A 14,937-nucleotide genomic window follows, 5' to 3' on the forward strand; every position below is an offset into this window, starting at 1 on the left:
AAGAATTCCAAACCTACATGGCCCTGTGTGAAAAAGTGATTCCTTAGAACATAAGTTAACTGTGGTTTATGACAACTTTGGGAAGCTGAGTTGAAATTACCTAGCCATAGCCAGGTTTGATTACTGCCACACCAGTTCTCAATCAAGAAATCACTTAAGTAGGACCGGCCTGACAAAGTGAAGTAGACCAAAAGTTCCTCAAAAGCTAGACATAATGCCGTGATCCAAATAAATTCTGAAACATAGTAACATAGTAACATAGTAACATAGTTAGTAAGGCCGAAAAAAGACACTTGTCCATCCAGTTCAGCCTATATTCCATCATAATAAATACCCAGATCTACGTCCTTCTACAGAACCTAATAATTGTATGATACAATATTGTTCTGCTCCAGGAAGACATCCAGGCCTCTCTTGAACCCCTCGACTGAGTTCGCCATCACCACCTCCTCAGGCAAGCAATTCCAGATTCTCACTGCCCTAACAGTAAAGAATCCTCTTCTATGTTGGTGGAAAAACCTTCTCTCCTCCAGACGCAAAGAATGCCCCCTTGTGCCCGTCACCTTCCTTGGTATAAACAGATCCTCAGCGAGATATTTGTATTGTCCCCTTATATACTTATACATGGTTATTAGATCGCCCCTCAGTCGTCTTTTTTCTAGACTAAATAATCCTAATTTCGCTAATCTATCTGGGTATTGTAATTCTCCCATCCCCTTTATTAATTTTGTTGCCCTCCTTTGTACTCTCTCTAGTTCCATTATATCCTTCCTGAGCACCGGTGCCCAAAACTGGACACAGTACTCCATGTGCGGTCTAACTAGGGATTTGTACAGAGGCAGTATAATGCTCTCATCATGTGTATCCAGACCTCTTTTAATGCACCCCATGATCCTGTTTGCCTTGGCAGCTGCTGCCTGGCACTGGCTGCTCCAGGTAAGTTTATCATTAACTAGGATCCCCAAGTCCTTCTCCCTGTCAGATTTACCCAGTGGTTTCCCGTTCAGTGTGTAATGGTGATATTGATTCCCTCTTCCCATGTGTATAACCTTACATTTATCATTGTTAAACCTCATCTGCCACCTTTCAGCCCAAGTTTCCAACTTATCCAGATCCATCTGTAGCAGAATACTTTCTTCTCTTGTATTAACTGCTTTACATAGTTTTGTATCATCTGCAAATATCGATATTTTACTGTGTAAACCTTCTACCAGATCATTAATGAATATGTTGAAGAGAACAGGTCCCAATACTGACCCCTGCGGTACCCCACTGGTCACAGCGACCCAGTTAGAGACTATACCATTTATAACCACCCTCTGCTTTCTATCACTAAGCCAGTTACTAACCCATTTACACACATTTTCCCCCAGACCAAGCATTCTCATTTTGTGTACCAACCTCTTGTGCGGCACGGTATCAAACGCTTTGGAAAAATCGAGATATACCACGTCCAATGACTCACCGTGGTCTAGCCTATAGCTTACCTCTTCATAAAAACTGATTAGATTGGTTTGACAGGAGCGATTTCTCATAAACCCATGCTGATATGGAGTTAAACAGTTATTCTCATTGAGATAATCCAGAATAACATCCCTCAGAAACCCTTCAAATATTTTACCAACAATAGAGGTTAGACTTACTGGCCTATAATTTCCAGGTTCATTTTTAGAGCCCTTTTTGAATATTGGCACCACATTTGCTATGCGCCAGTCCTGCGGAACAGACCCTGTCGCTATAGAGTCACTAAAAATAAGAAATAATGGTTTATCTATTACATTACTTAGTTCTCTTAGTACTCGTGGGTGTATGCCATCCGGACCCGGAGATTTATCTATTTTAATCTTATTTAGCCGGTTTCGCACCTCTTCTTGGGTTAGATTGGTGACCCTTAATATAGGGTTTTCATTGTTTCTTGGGATTTCACCTAGCATTTCATTTTCCACCGTGAATACCGTGGAGAAGAAGGTGTTTAATATGTTAGCTTTTTCCTCGTCATCTACAACCATTCTTTCCTCACTATTTTTTAAGGGGCCTACATTTTCAGTTTTTATTCTTTTACTATTGATATAGTTGAAGAACAGTTTGGGATTAGTTTTACTCTCCTTAGCAATGTGCTTCTCTGTTTCCTTTTTGGCAGCTTTAATTAGTTTTTTAGATAAAGTATTTTTCTCCCTATAGTTTTTTAGAGCTTCAATGGTGCCATCCTGCTTTAGTAGTGCAAATGCTTTCTTTTTACTGTTAATTGCCTGTCTTACTTCTTTGTTTAGCCACATTGGGTTTTTCCTATTTCTAGTCCTTTTATTCCCACAAGGTATAAACCGCTTACACTGCCTATTTAGGATGTTCTTAAACATTTCCCATTTATTATCTGTATTCTCATTTCTGAGGATATTGTCCCAGTCTACCAGATTAAGGGCATCTCTAAGCTGTTCAAACTTTGCCTTCCTAAAGTTCAATGTTTTTGTGACTCCCTGACAAGTCCCCCTAGTGAAAGACAGGTGAAACTGCACAATATTGTGGTCGCTATTTCCTAAATGCCCAACCACCTGCAGATTTGTTATTCTGTCAGGTCTATTAGATAGTATTAGGTCTAAAAGTGCTGCTCCTCTGGTTGGATTCTGCACCAATTGTGAAAGATAATTTTTCTTGGTTATTAGCAGAAACCTGTTGCCTTTATGGGTTTCACAGGTTTCTGTTTCCCAGTTAATATCCGGGTAGTTAAAGTCCCCCATAACCAGGACCTCATTATGGGTTGCAGCTTCATCTATCTGCTTTAGAAGTAGACTTTCCATGCTTTCTGTTATATTTGGGGGTTTGTAACAGACCCCAATGAGAATTTTGTTACCATTTTTCCCTCCATGAATTTCAACCCATATGGACTCGACATCCTCATTCCCTTCGCTAATATCCTCCCTTAAAGTGGACTTTAGACAAGACTTTACATAGAGACAAACCCCTCCTCCTCTCCGATTTTTACGATCCTTTCTAAACAGACTGTAACCCTGTAAGTTAACTGCCCAGTCATAGCTTTCATCTAACCATGAGAAACAAATGAGAAATAAAGTAATTGAGATCTATCAGTCTGGAAAAGGTTATAAAGCCGTTTCTAAAGCTTTGGGACTCCAGTGAACCTCAGTGAGAGCCATTATTCACAAATGGCAAAAACATGGAACAGTGGTGAACCTTTCCAGGACTGGCCGGCTGACCAAAATTACCCCAAGAGCGCAGCGACAGCTCATCCAAAAGGTCATAAAAGACCCCACAACAACATCCTAAGAACTGAGCCTCACTTGCCTCAGTTAAGGTAAGTGTTCATGACTCCATCATAAGAAAGAGACAGGGCAAAAATGGGCTGCATGGCAGAGCTCCAAAACAAAAACCACAACTGAGCAATAAGAACATAAAATGTTTGGCTCTGTTCTGCCAAAAAATATTTTGATGATCCCCAAGACTTTTGGGAGACTACTCTGTGGACTGACGAGACAAAAGTTGAACTTTTTGGAAGGTGTATGTCCCATTAAATTTGACGTGGAAGTAATACAGCATTTCAGAAAAGGAACATCACACCAACAGTAAAATATGGTGAGGGCAGTATGATGGTCTGGGTCTGTTTTGCTGTTTCAGGACCTGGAAGACTTGCTGTAGTAAATGGAACCATGAATTCTGCTGTTTACCAAAAAATCCTTAAAGGGAAGGTACCGCGTTTGTAGGTCATTAATAAATCACTGTAATGTAGCATAACATGCTGCTATAAGCAAGTTTGAAATGCATGTGAAACAGATTTCATGTGTTATATGAGTTTAAAGAATGCACTGGGGGCTGACATCTTGGTTTTGCAGCAGTAGCAGGGCACTATCAGTGTCAGATTACGGCACCCCATGGACATAGGAGATAATAGACCGGCGAGGACCCTATCTGTAACATTGTAGCAGCATTAGCAGTGAGCTGGGCACGCCTCTGTGGGCTGCACAACTCACTGCTGTAGGTGTCATTTTATTATAGCCCTGTGCTCTCTATCGCAGGACAGAAGAAGCGCTCACTGCTCCTCTGTACTCCAGGCAGGCAAGTCCTGGGCAGACATCCTCTGCTCCTCACACGCTGCCCTGTGTGCTTGTCCTGCTGTGTCTCTGCCTCCCCCTCACACACAGTCCATGTGATCTCTGGTAAGCTGCACTCACAACCTGCAGAGAGGGAGGTGACACCTGGAGAGAGCGAGCAGGGCAGCTGACAGGACAGGGATTAAGGTGGGGGAAGGTTGATGGCAAGAATGTTATTCACAAAAAATGCTGCTGAGCCCACTGTGTTCTGCTCCTCTGTAAACAAGCTGTGCCTCTGATGCAGTAACTGCTGGTGATAGCAGGTCACAGGGCAGTCACACACAAAATGGTGCTACCCTGTGATGCTGCTCTTCATTCTGCCCCAGGGATATTAGACCACTCAAAAGGGGAGGGAAATGGTGATGTCAGCAGTTACTGCCCCAATTTTCCAGCAAAGAGTAAAGCTGCTAAATCTTACTATAGCTGCTTGAGGTCTAAAACGGAAAATGCTCCCCCTAGTGGTAAATATGTATATTTGTAGAAAAATATATAATATTTTTCATATAGAAATGTTTGCAAACAGTGCAAACATTGCATTAATACATTTTAATTACTATTTTAAGCTTAATTTCACAAAAAAACAAAATACAAGAAAACTGGTGGCACCTTCCCTTTAAGGAGAATGTCCAGCCATCTATTCGTGACCTCAAGCCGAAGTGCACTTAGATTAAAGGGACTCTGTCACCTGAATTTGGCGGGACTGGTTTTGGGTCATATGGGCGGAGTTTTCGGGTGTTTGATTCACCCTTTCCTTACCCGCTGGCTGCATGCTGGCTGCAATATTGGATTGAAGTTCATCCTCTGTCCTCCGTAGTACACGCCTGCGCAAAGCAATCTTGCCTTGCGCAGGCATGTACTATGGAGGACAGAGAATGAACTTCAATCCAATATTGCAGCCAGCATGCAGCCAGCGGGTAAGGAAAGGGTGAATCAAACACCCAAAAACCCCGCCCATATGACCCAAAACTGGTCCCGCCAAATTCAGGTGACAGGTTCCCTTTAAGTGTAGATCTGGTCAAGTTATTTGACAAAAGCAATGTTTAGGAAAACCCGTTAAGGGCTTTCATTTTTGGAGTGAACTACAGGATAGTAATGTGGTGGTTCGCTCCCTCCAGACCTGGTCTTACAAGTTGCCCATGGCCACAGATTCCAACCCTGCAGCAAACGGTTGGGTCTGTCACTTTGGAGTTTCCAAGTTGCAGAGCAGGTGTCTCTGTGCAACCCTGGTCTGTGTGGAGCTAGGGAGTCCCAGGCGGCTGACACACCCAAGCGGCAATGGATTTTGAGTTTTGGACTGTGATTACGGAAACCTGGGTGCGATCCGGAGGACATCACTCCTATGTGTGAGCTTTTGGACAATAAAGACTTTTTGCTTTGAACTTTTCTGTGGTCCCTGCGTATCTGTCGCACTGCACCGACCCCGCTGCACTACAATATCGATTTTGCTACATATAGATAATGCTATTTATATGGATACTGCTACATGTAGATAATGCTACATATAGATAATGCTATATATATGGATACTGCTACATATCGATAATGCTATGTGACGTCAGCGCCAGCACCGAGGGAAATTTTCCCACGGCGCTCACATTGACGTCAGAAAAGTGAAGTGAGTTCATTGGCCATGAACTCACAGGACCTGTCTGATGGCACTGCAAGCAGGAGAACTTTCTCACGCTCACGGTGCCCTCAGACAGGGAAAAGTAGTTCACAGGCAGACACTGAGCACATGGTGCTCAGTATCTACTGGATGACAGGCTGCATGATCGCATCATGCAACCATGCAGCCTGCCACCTAGACGTAGCAGACCTAGACCCGCCGTGGGACAAATGGATTAAAAGCATCTCTGTGGAAAGGTGAGGAATATTTTGCTTGTTTTTTTCTACTTCTTTTGGCATTGGGGGAATGAGCGAGGTCAGAAGTATGGTTTAATTAAGATTATTAAAGGAGTCTGTGTCTTTCTATCAATTAAAGGACTTTTTTCTGGGTATCTGTGTTTTCATGCAATCTGATTATGGGGTTAGTAATGGAGGCGTCTTATTGACGCCTCTCCATTACTAACCTTCAGGATTGATGTCACCTGACAATACAAAGGTGACACCAACCCCCCCAACTATCACCTCCCTTGCCACCGCTACAGGGAAAGTGGGAAACGCATGGCTAAGTGCCAGAACTGGCACATCATGGAAATTCGCCTTTTCTGGGGCGGCTGAGAGCTGATGTTTTTAGGCTGGGGGGGGGCAGTATCCAAGGCCCCTTCCTAGGCTATTGATATCAGCCGGCAGCTGTCTGCATAGCCTTTGCTGGTTACTAATTATTGAGGGACCCTAAGTCAATTTTTTTAGGGTCCCCCATTTTAATAGCCAGTAAAGGCTAAGTATACAGTTGTGAGCTGATATTAATACCCTGGGAAGCTCCATGGGTATTACCCCATTCCCAGGATGTAAACATTGGCCCCCAGCCATTGGCTTTCCCTCTGCTATTTACAAAAATTAAGCAGGAGCCCACTCCATTTTTTTCAGAAAAATAACCTTTTATTAATTAAATACATGTACAGACACATGCACATGCACAGACGCTGTACTAATTGTATATGTCACAGACATCTATATATCTACCTATTCTATGTAAATTTATTGTATGTAATCCATCTATTCTATTCTGTCGGCTCCCGCAGCGATTTTACACTTCGAGGCTGCTGAATTGCCGACTTTTCTTCTACCTATGTACTGTATGTAATATATATACATATATATATATATATATATATATGTGTGTGTGTCACTGACATCTATATAGCTATGTATTCTTTGTCTATATATCTGTTCTATCTATTCTAATCTAACCTGTCACGCTGTGATATTACTGCACATGGCACATGAATTGCCGGCTTTTCTTCTATCTATGTATGTAATATATATACATATACAGTGTCTTGCGAAAGTATTCGGCCCCCTGGAACTTTTCAGTCTTTTCCCTCATATCATGCTTCAAACATGAAGATACCAAATGTAAATTTTTGTGAAGAATCAACAACAAGTGGAACACAATTGTGAAGTTGAACGAAATTTATTGGTTATTTTAATTTTTTTTTTAAATTCAAAAACTGAAAAGTGGGGTGTGCAATATTATTCGTCCCCTTTACTTTCAGTGCAGCAAACTCACTCCAGAAGTTCATTGTGGATCTCTGAATGATCCAATGTTGTCCTTAATGCCTAATGATGATAAATATAATCCACCTGTGTGTAATCAAGTCTCCGTATAAATGCACCTGCTCTGTGATAGTCTCAGGGTTCTGTTTGAAGCACAGAGAGCATCATGAAGACCAAGGAACGCAACAGACAGGTCTGTGATAATGTTGTGGAGAAGTTTAAAGCCGGATTTGGATACAAAATGATTTCCAAAACTTTAAACATCCCAAGGAGCACTGTGCAAGCGATCATATTGAAATGGAAGGAGTATCATACCACTGCAAATCTACCAAGACCCAGCCGTCCATCTAAACTTTCATCTCAAACAAGGAGAAGACTGATCAGAGATGGAGCCAAGCGACCCATGATCACTCTGGATGAACTGCGGAGATCTACAGCTGAGGTGTGACAGTCTGTCCATTGGACAACAATCAGTCATACACTGAACAAATCTGGCCTTTATGGAAGAGTGGCAAGAAGAAAGCCATTTCTCAAAGATATCTATAAAAAGTGTTGTTTAAAGTTTGCAACAAGCCACCTGCGAGACACACCAAAAATGTGGAAGAAGGTGCTCTGGTCAGATGAAACCAAAATCAAACTTTTTGGCAACAATGCCAAACGGTATGTTTGGTATAAAGGCAACACAGCTCATCACGCTGAACACACCATCCCCACTGTCAAACATGGTGGTGGCAGCATCATGGTTTGGGCCTGCTTTTCTTCAGCAGCGACAGGGAAGATGGTTAAAATTGATGGGAAGAAGGATGGAGCCAAATACAGGACCATTCTTGAAGAAAACCTGTTGGAGTCTGCAAAAGACCTGAGACTGGGACGGAGATTTGTCTTCCAACAAGACAATGATCCCAAACATAAAGCAAAATCTACAATGGAATAGTTCACAAATAAACGTATCCAGGTGTTAGAATAGCCAAGTCAAAGTCCAGACCTCAATCCAATCGAGAATCTGTGGAAAGAGCTGAAAACTGCTGTTCACAAACGATCTCCATCAGACCTCACTGAGCTCGAGCTGTTTGCCAAGGAAGAATGGGCATGAATTTCAGTCTCTCGATGTACAAAACTGATAGAGACATACCCAAGTGACTTGCAGCTATAATCGCAGCAAAAGGTGGCGCAACAAAGTATTAAGTTAAAGGGGCCGAATAATATTGAACGCCCCACATTTCAGTTTTTGAATTTCAACAAAAATTTAAAATAAGCATTACATTTCGTTCAACTTCACAATTGTGTTCCACTTGTTGATTCTTCACCAAAAATTTACATTTGGTATCTTTATGTTTGAAGCATGATATGTGGGAAAAGGTCGAAAAGTTCCAGGGGGGACTAATACTTTCGCAAGACACTATATATGTATATATATACAAATATACATATATATATATATATTTATATATATATATATATGTGTGAGTGTTCACTGACATCTATATATCTATGGATTCTATGTGTATATATCTATTCTATCTATTCTATTCTAACCTGTCACGCTTTGATTTTACTGAACGCGGCACATGAATTGCCGGATTTGATCTTTTACCAAATGTCACTGACTTTTTCCAATTTTAAGAAAAATGTTCGTGTTAACGATCACGAATCTGAATGTACCATATTCTTGCCGAATTCATGTTTGGCGATTGTTTTCAGAACATATTCGCTCATCTTTACTTGTAACCAGAATACCAAAGTCCTTCTCCTGTCCCGAGTATACTCCCATTTAATGTACTGTATTTGCAGCAATAGGATTACTCCATCCTACGTGCATTACTCTAAATTTATCTACATTAAACCTCATTTGAAAAGTGTTTGTTCATTCAGACATCTTATACAGATCGTTTTGCAATATTGTAATGTCAGGGTCAGATTTTAGTATCCTACATAGTTTGGTGTTGCCTAGTGATGAGCGAAAATACTCGGTACTCAAGATTTCCCGAGCATGCTCAGGTGTCCTCCGAGTATTTGTAAGTACTCGGAGATTTAGTTTTCCTCACCTCAGCTGAATGATTTACATCTCTTAGCCAGCTTGATTACATGTGGGGATTCCTGTTATGACCTGGTGGTTAAGAGGCCACACTGAAATGACCTGGTGGCTAAAACGCAACATGGAACGAGCTCTGAGAAGGTGGTATCTCTACTGACCGCAGTCCCTAATCCTAACAACACAACTAGAAATAGCCGTGGGATGTTCCTGACACTCCCTAGACACCTCGTCACAGCCTAAGATATAACTACCCCTAAAGAAGGAAATAGAAAGCTATCTTGCCTCAGAGAAACCCCCAAAAGGAAAGATAGCCCCCCACAAATATTGACTGTGAAAGGAGAGGGAAATGACGAACACAGAAATGAAATTAGAATTCAGCAAAGGGGAGGCCAATACTAAACTAGATAGACAGAGAGCAAAGGATACTGTGCGGTCAGTATTAAAAACTACAAAATCCACGCAGAGTTTACAAAAATGAACTCCACACCGACTCACGGTGTGGAGGGGCAAATCTGCTTTCCCAGAGCTTCCAGCTAGCCTAAATAAGACATAGTGACAAGCTGGACAAAAGAGACAAAATGCAAAGCAATAGAGTCCAAACAAATGGACAAACAAACTAGCAAAACTTATCTTTTTCCTACAAGGACTGGCCATATGAGAAATCCAAGGGAAGAATCAAATCCAACCAAGAACATTGACAGCAGGCATGGACTAAAGCCCAGAGCAAGTTTAAATAACAAACCCAGGCAAGGCGATTAGTGAAGGCAGCTGCTACAGCTACCTAACGGAGCAGCAGTTCCACTCGAAACCACCAGAGGGAGCCCAAGGGCAGAACTCACAAACATACCATTAGCAACCACAGGAGGGAGCTCCAGAACGGAACTCACAACAGTACCCCCCCTTGAGGAGGGGTCACGGAACCCTCACCAGAGCTCCCAGGCCGATCAGGACGAGCCAAATGGAAAGCACGAACCAAATCGGGAGCATGAACATCGGAGGCAACAACCCAAGAATTATCCTCCTGGCCATAACCCTTCCACTTGACCAGATACTGAAGCTTCCGCCTCGAAAAACGAGAATCCAAAATCTTCTCTACCACATATTCCAATTCCCCCTCAACCAACACCGGAGCAGGAGGATCAACGGAGGGAACCATAGGTACCACATATCTCCGCAACAAGGATCTATGGAACACATTATGAATGGAAAAGGAAGCTGGAAGGGCCAAACGAAAAGACACTGGATTGATAATTTCAGAAATCTTATAAGGCCCAATAAAGCGAGGCTTGAACTTAGGGGAAGAAACCTTCATAGGAACATGACGAGAAGACAACCAGACCAAATCCCCAACACGAAGCCGGGGACCAACACACCGACGACGGTTAGCAAAACGCTGAGCCTTCTCCTGAGACAACGTCAAATTGTCCACCACATGAGTCTAAATTTGCTGCAACCTGTCCACCGCGGAATCCACACCAGGACAGTCAGAAGGCTCAAGCTGCCCTGAAGAAAAACGAGGATGAAAACCAAAGTTACAAAAAAAAGGCGAAACCAAGGTAGCCGAACTAGCCCGATTATTAAGGGCAAACTCGGGAAATGGCAAAAAGGTCACCCAATCATCCTGATCAGCAGACAGGAAGCATCTCAAATAGGTTTCCAAGGTCTGATTGGTTCGCTCCGTTTGGCCATTTGTCTGAGGATGGAATGCTGAAGAAAAAGACAAATCAATGCCCATTCTAGCACAAAAGGACCGCCAAAACCTAGAAACGAACTGGGAACCTCTGTCAGACACAATATTCTCCGGAATACCATGCAAACGAACCACATGCTGAAAAAATAATGGAACCAAATCAGAAGAGGAAGGCAACTTAGGCAATGGCACCAAATGGACCATCTTAGAAAACCGGTCACAAACCACCCAGATGACAGACATCTTCTGAGAAACAGGAAGATCAGAAATAAAATCTATGGAAATATGCGTCCATGGCCTCTCAGGAATAGGCAAAGGCAAAAGCAACCCGCTGGCACGGGAACAGCAAGGCTTAGCCCGAGCACAGGTCCCACAGGACTGCACAAACGAACGCACATCCCGCGACAAGGAAGGCCACCAAAAGGACCTAGCCACCAAATCTCTGGTACCGAAAATCCCAGGGTGACCAGCCAACACCGAACCATGAACCTCAGAAATTACCCTACTAGTCCATCTATCAGGAACAAACAATTTCCCCACAGGACAGCGGTCAGGTTTATCAGCCTGAAACTCCTGAAGTACCCGCCGTAAATCAGGGGAGATGGCAGAAAGAATCACCCCCTCCTTGAGGATCCCAGCCGGCTCAAGAATCAGGCAAAAAACTCCTAGAAAGGGCATCAGCCTTCACATTCTTAGATCCAGAAATATACGAGACCACAAAATCAAAACGTGAGAAAAACAAAGACCACCGAGCCTGTCTAGGATTCAACCGCTTAGCAGACTCGAGGTAAATCAGATTCTTGTGATCAGTCAAGACCACCACGCGATGCTTGGCTCCCTCAAGCCAATGTCGCCACTCCTCAAATGCCCACTTCATAGCCAACAACTCCCGATTGCCGACATCATAATTACGCTCAGAAGACGAAAATTTTCTGGAGAAGAAGGCACATGGTTTCATCAAAGAGCCATCAGAATTTCTTTGAGACAAAACGGCCCCTGCCCCAATCTCAGAAGCATCAACCTCAACCTGAAAAGGGAGAGAAACATCTGGCTGACGCAACACAGGGGCAGAAGTAAAACGACATTTAAGCTCCTGAAAGGCCTCAACAGCCGCAGAGGACCAATTCCCCACATCAGCGCCCTTCCTCGTCAAATCGGTCAGAGGCTTCACCCCACACGAGAAAAATTAGCAATAAAGCGACAATAAAAATTGGCAAAGCCCAAAAATGTATGAAGGCTCTTTACAGATGTAGGTTGAGTCCAATCATGAATGGCCTGGACTATAACAGGGTCCATTTCAATAGCCGAGGGAGAAAAAATGAAACCCAAAAAAGAAACCCTCTGAACTCCAAAGAGGCACTTAGACCCCTTCACAAACAATTCAAAACAACAAAATTCACAGGAGTGAATTAATGTCCACCATCAAATATAAACCAATATCAAAATGAACATAAGGCAATAATCACAATAAAGTATAAAAATATAATTTTTATTACAAAAATGAATAACAAACAAAAACAAAGTACAAAAAAAGAAAGAATTCAACCAGTAATACTACATATAAAGGATATACCGAATGAGGAGACCAGATCCATATAAAATATACTAAAAAAATAATATATAACTCTCCAAGGTGCAAAAAATGGATGAAAAAAGACATGGACAATCCATCTCAATAAAGTGCATATGCTTTCATAGTAAATAGTCTAATAAAGACAAAAAGTGCATAAAACCTCTGGAGCAATACTAGTACCAGTGTGAAGATGATCTGTGACCCTCAAGGACTCCGACTCCAACGTACGTTTCGCCTAAGTGGCTTTTTCAAGGAGTGAAGAGGAAGTGGAAAAGGAGTGTATTTTATACATAGCCCCCACCATTTCCGGTTCTGGTTGCTAGGTTACCGTATGATGCCTCATGTGATCGCGCCAGCCCCGCTGTGTCTATGTGCACAGCGGAACGTCATTTCCGGTTTGGCGGAGGCTACTCGGGGACTTTATCTTACTTGCGGATTCAAGGCGCTGCGCCCCTCTATTGGATTGGTTGTATTGGTTTGGCGCTGCGCCCCTTTATTGGATCGGCAGTATTTTGTTCTATGATCTATTTTGCCTAGCATTGTTTATATATGCCTAGCACTGTTTATATATGGTAATTTGACATGTCACTTCCGGTTTTCGTTATATTATGCGCTTTAGTGTTATGTTATTTTATTTGCAGCGCTGTATTGTTTTTGTTAACGGTTTTTGATTATATATTTGTTTTTATATGTAAAGTATGTGGTCAGATGTTTATTTATGTTAATTTCCATCAAGATATGTCACTTCCGGTTTCGCCATATATTGTGCCTTGTTTTTATCTCATTTTATAATGTACTATGTGTATATTGTTCTGGGATACACACGAATGAGTGAAACATTATATTCCATATGGTTTTAGTAAAGATTTTTTATTTTTTCAATCTATATTGCTCACATGATCCCCTTTACTCCATTTGATTGGTGGGGGCTATGTATAAAACACACTCCTTTTCCACTTCCTCTTCACTCCTTGAAAAAGCCACTTAGGCGAAACGTACGTTGGAGTCGGAGTCCTTGAGGGTCACAGATCATCTTCACACTGGTACTAGTATTGCTCCAGAGGTTTTATGCACTTTTTGTCTTTATTATACTATTTACTATGAAAGCATATGCACTTTATTGAGATGGATTGTCCATGTCTTTTTTCATCCATTTTTTGCGCCTTGGAGAGTTATATATTATTTTTTTAGTATATTTTATATGGATCTGGTCTCCTCATTCGGTATATCCTTTATATGTAGTATTACTGGTTGAATTCTTTCTTTTTTTGTACTTTGTTTTTGTTTGTTATTCATTTTTGTAATAAAAATTATATTTTTATACTTTATTGTGATTATTGCCTTATGTTCATTTTGATATTGGTTTACCCTTCACAAACAATGCATTAGAACGAAGGACCTGAAACACCATCCTAACCTGCTTCACATGAGACTCCCAATCATCGGAGAAAACCAAAATATCATCCAAATACACAATCATAAATTTATCCAGATAATTCCGGAAGATATCATGCATAAAGGACTGAAATACCGATGGAGCATTAGAGAACCCGAATGGCATCACAAGATATTCAAAATGGCCTTCAGGCGTATTAAATGCTGTTTTCCATTCATCACCTTGTTTAATACGCACAAGATTATACGCCCCTCGGAGGTCGATTTTAGTAAACCAACTAGCACCCTTAATCTGAGTAAACAAATCAGAAAGCAAAGGTAACAGATACTGGAATTTGACAGTGATCTTATTGAGAAGGCGATAATCTATACAGGGTCTCAAGGAGCCATCCTTCTTGGCAACAAAAAAAAATCCCGCTCCCAACGGTGACGAAGACGGGCGAATATGCCCTTTCTCCAAGGACATAACTCCGCATAGCGGCATGCTCTGGCACAGACAGATTGAAAAGTCGGCCCTTAGGGAACTTACAGCCAGGAATCAAATTAATGGCACAATCGCAGTCCCTATGAGGAGGCAGGGAACTGGACTTGGGCTCATCAAATACATCCTGGAAATCCGACAAAAACTCAGGAACTTCAGAAGAAGGGACGAGGAAATGGACATCAAAGGAATATCACTATGTATCCCCTGACAACCCCAACCAGTCACAGACATAGATCTCCAATCCAGCACTGGATTATGTTCCTGTAACCATGGAAAACCCAGCACAACAACATCATGCAAATTATGCAACACCAAAAAACGAATATTTTCCTGATGTGCTGGAGCCATGCACATGGTTAACTGTGTCCAGTACTGAGGTTTATTCTTGGCCAATGGCGTAGCATCAATCCCTCTTAAGGGAATAGGACTCTGCAAAGGTTCCAAGGAAAAACCACAACGCCTGGCAAACTCTAAGTCCATTAAGTTCAGGGCAGCGCCAGA

The sequence above is a fragment of the Ranitomeya imitator genome, chromosome 3 (genome assembly GCF_032444005.1).
Source record: "Ranitomeya imitator isolate aRanImi1 chromosome 3, aRanImi1.pri, whole genome shotgun sequence".
Taxonomy (NCBI): Eukaryota; Metazoa; Chordata; class Amphibia; order Anura; family Dendrobatidae; genus Ranitomeya; species Ranitomeya imitator.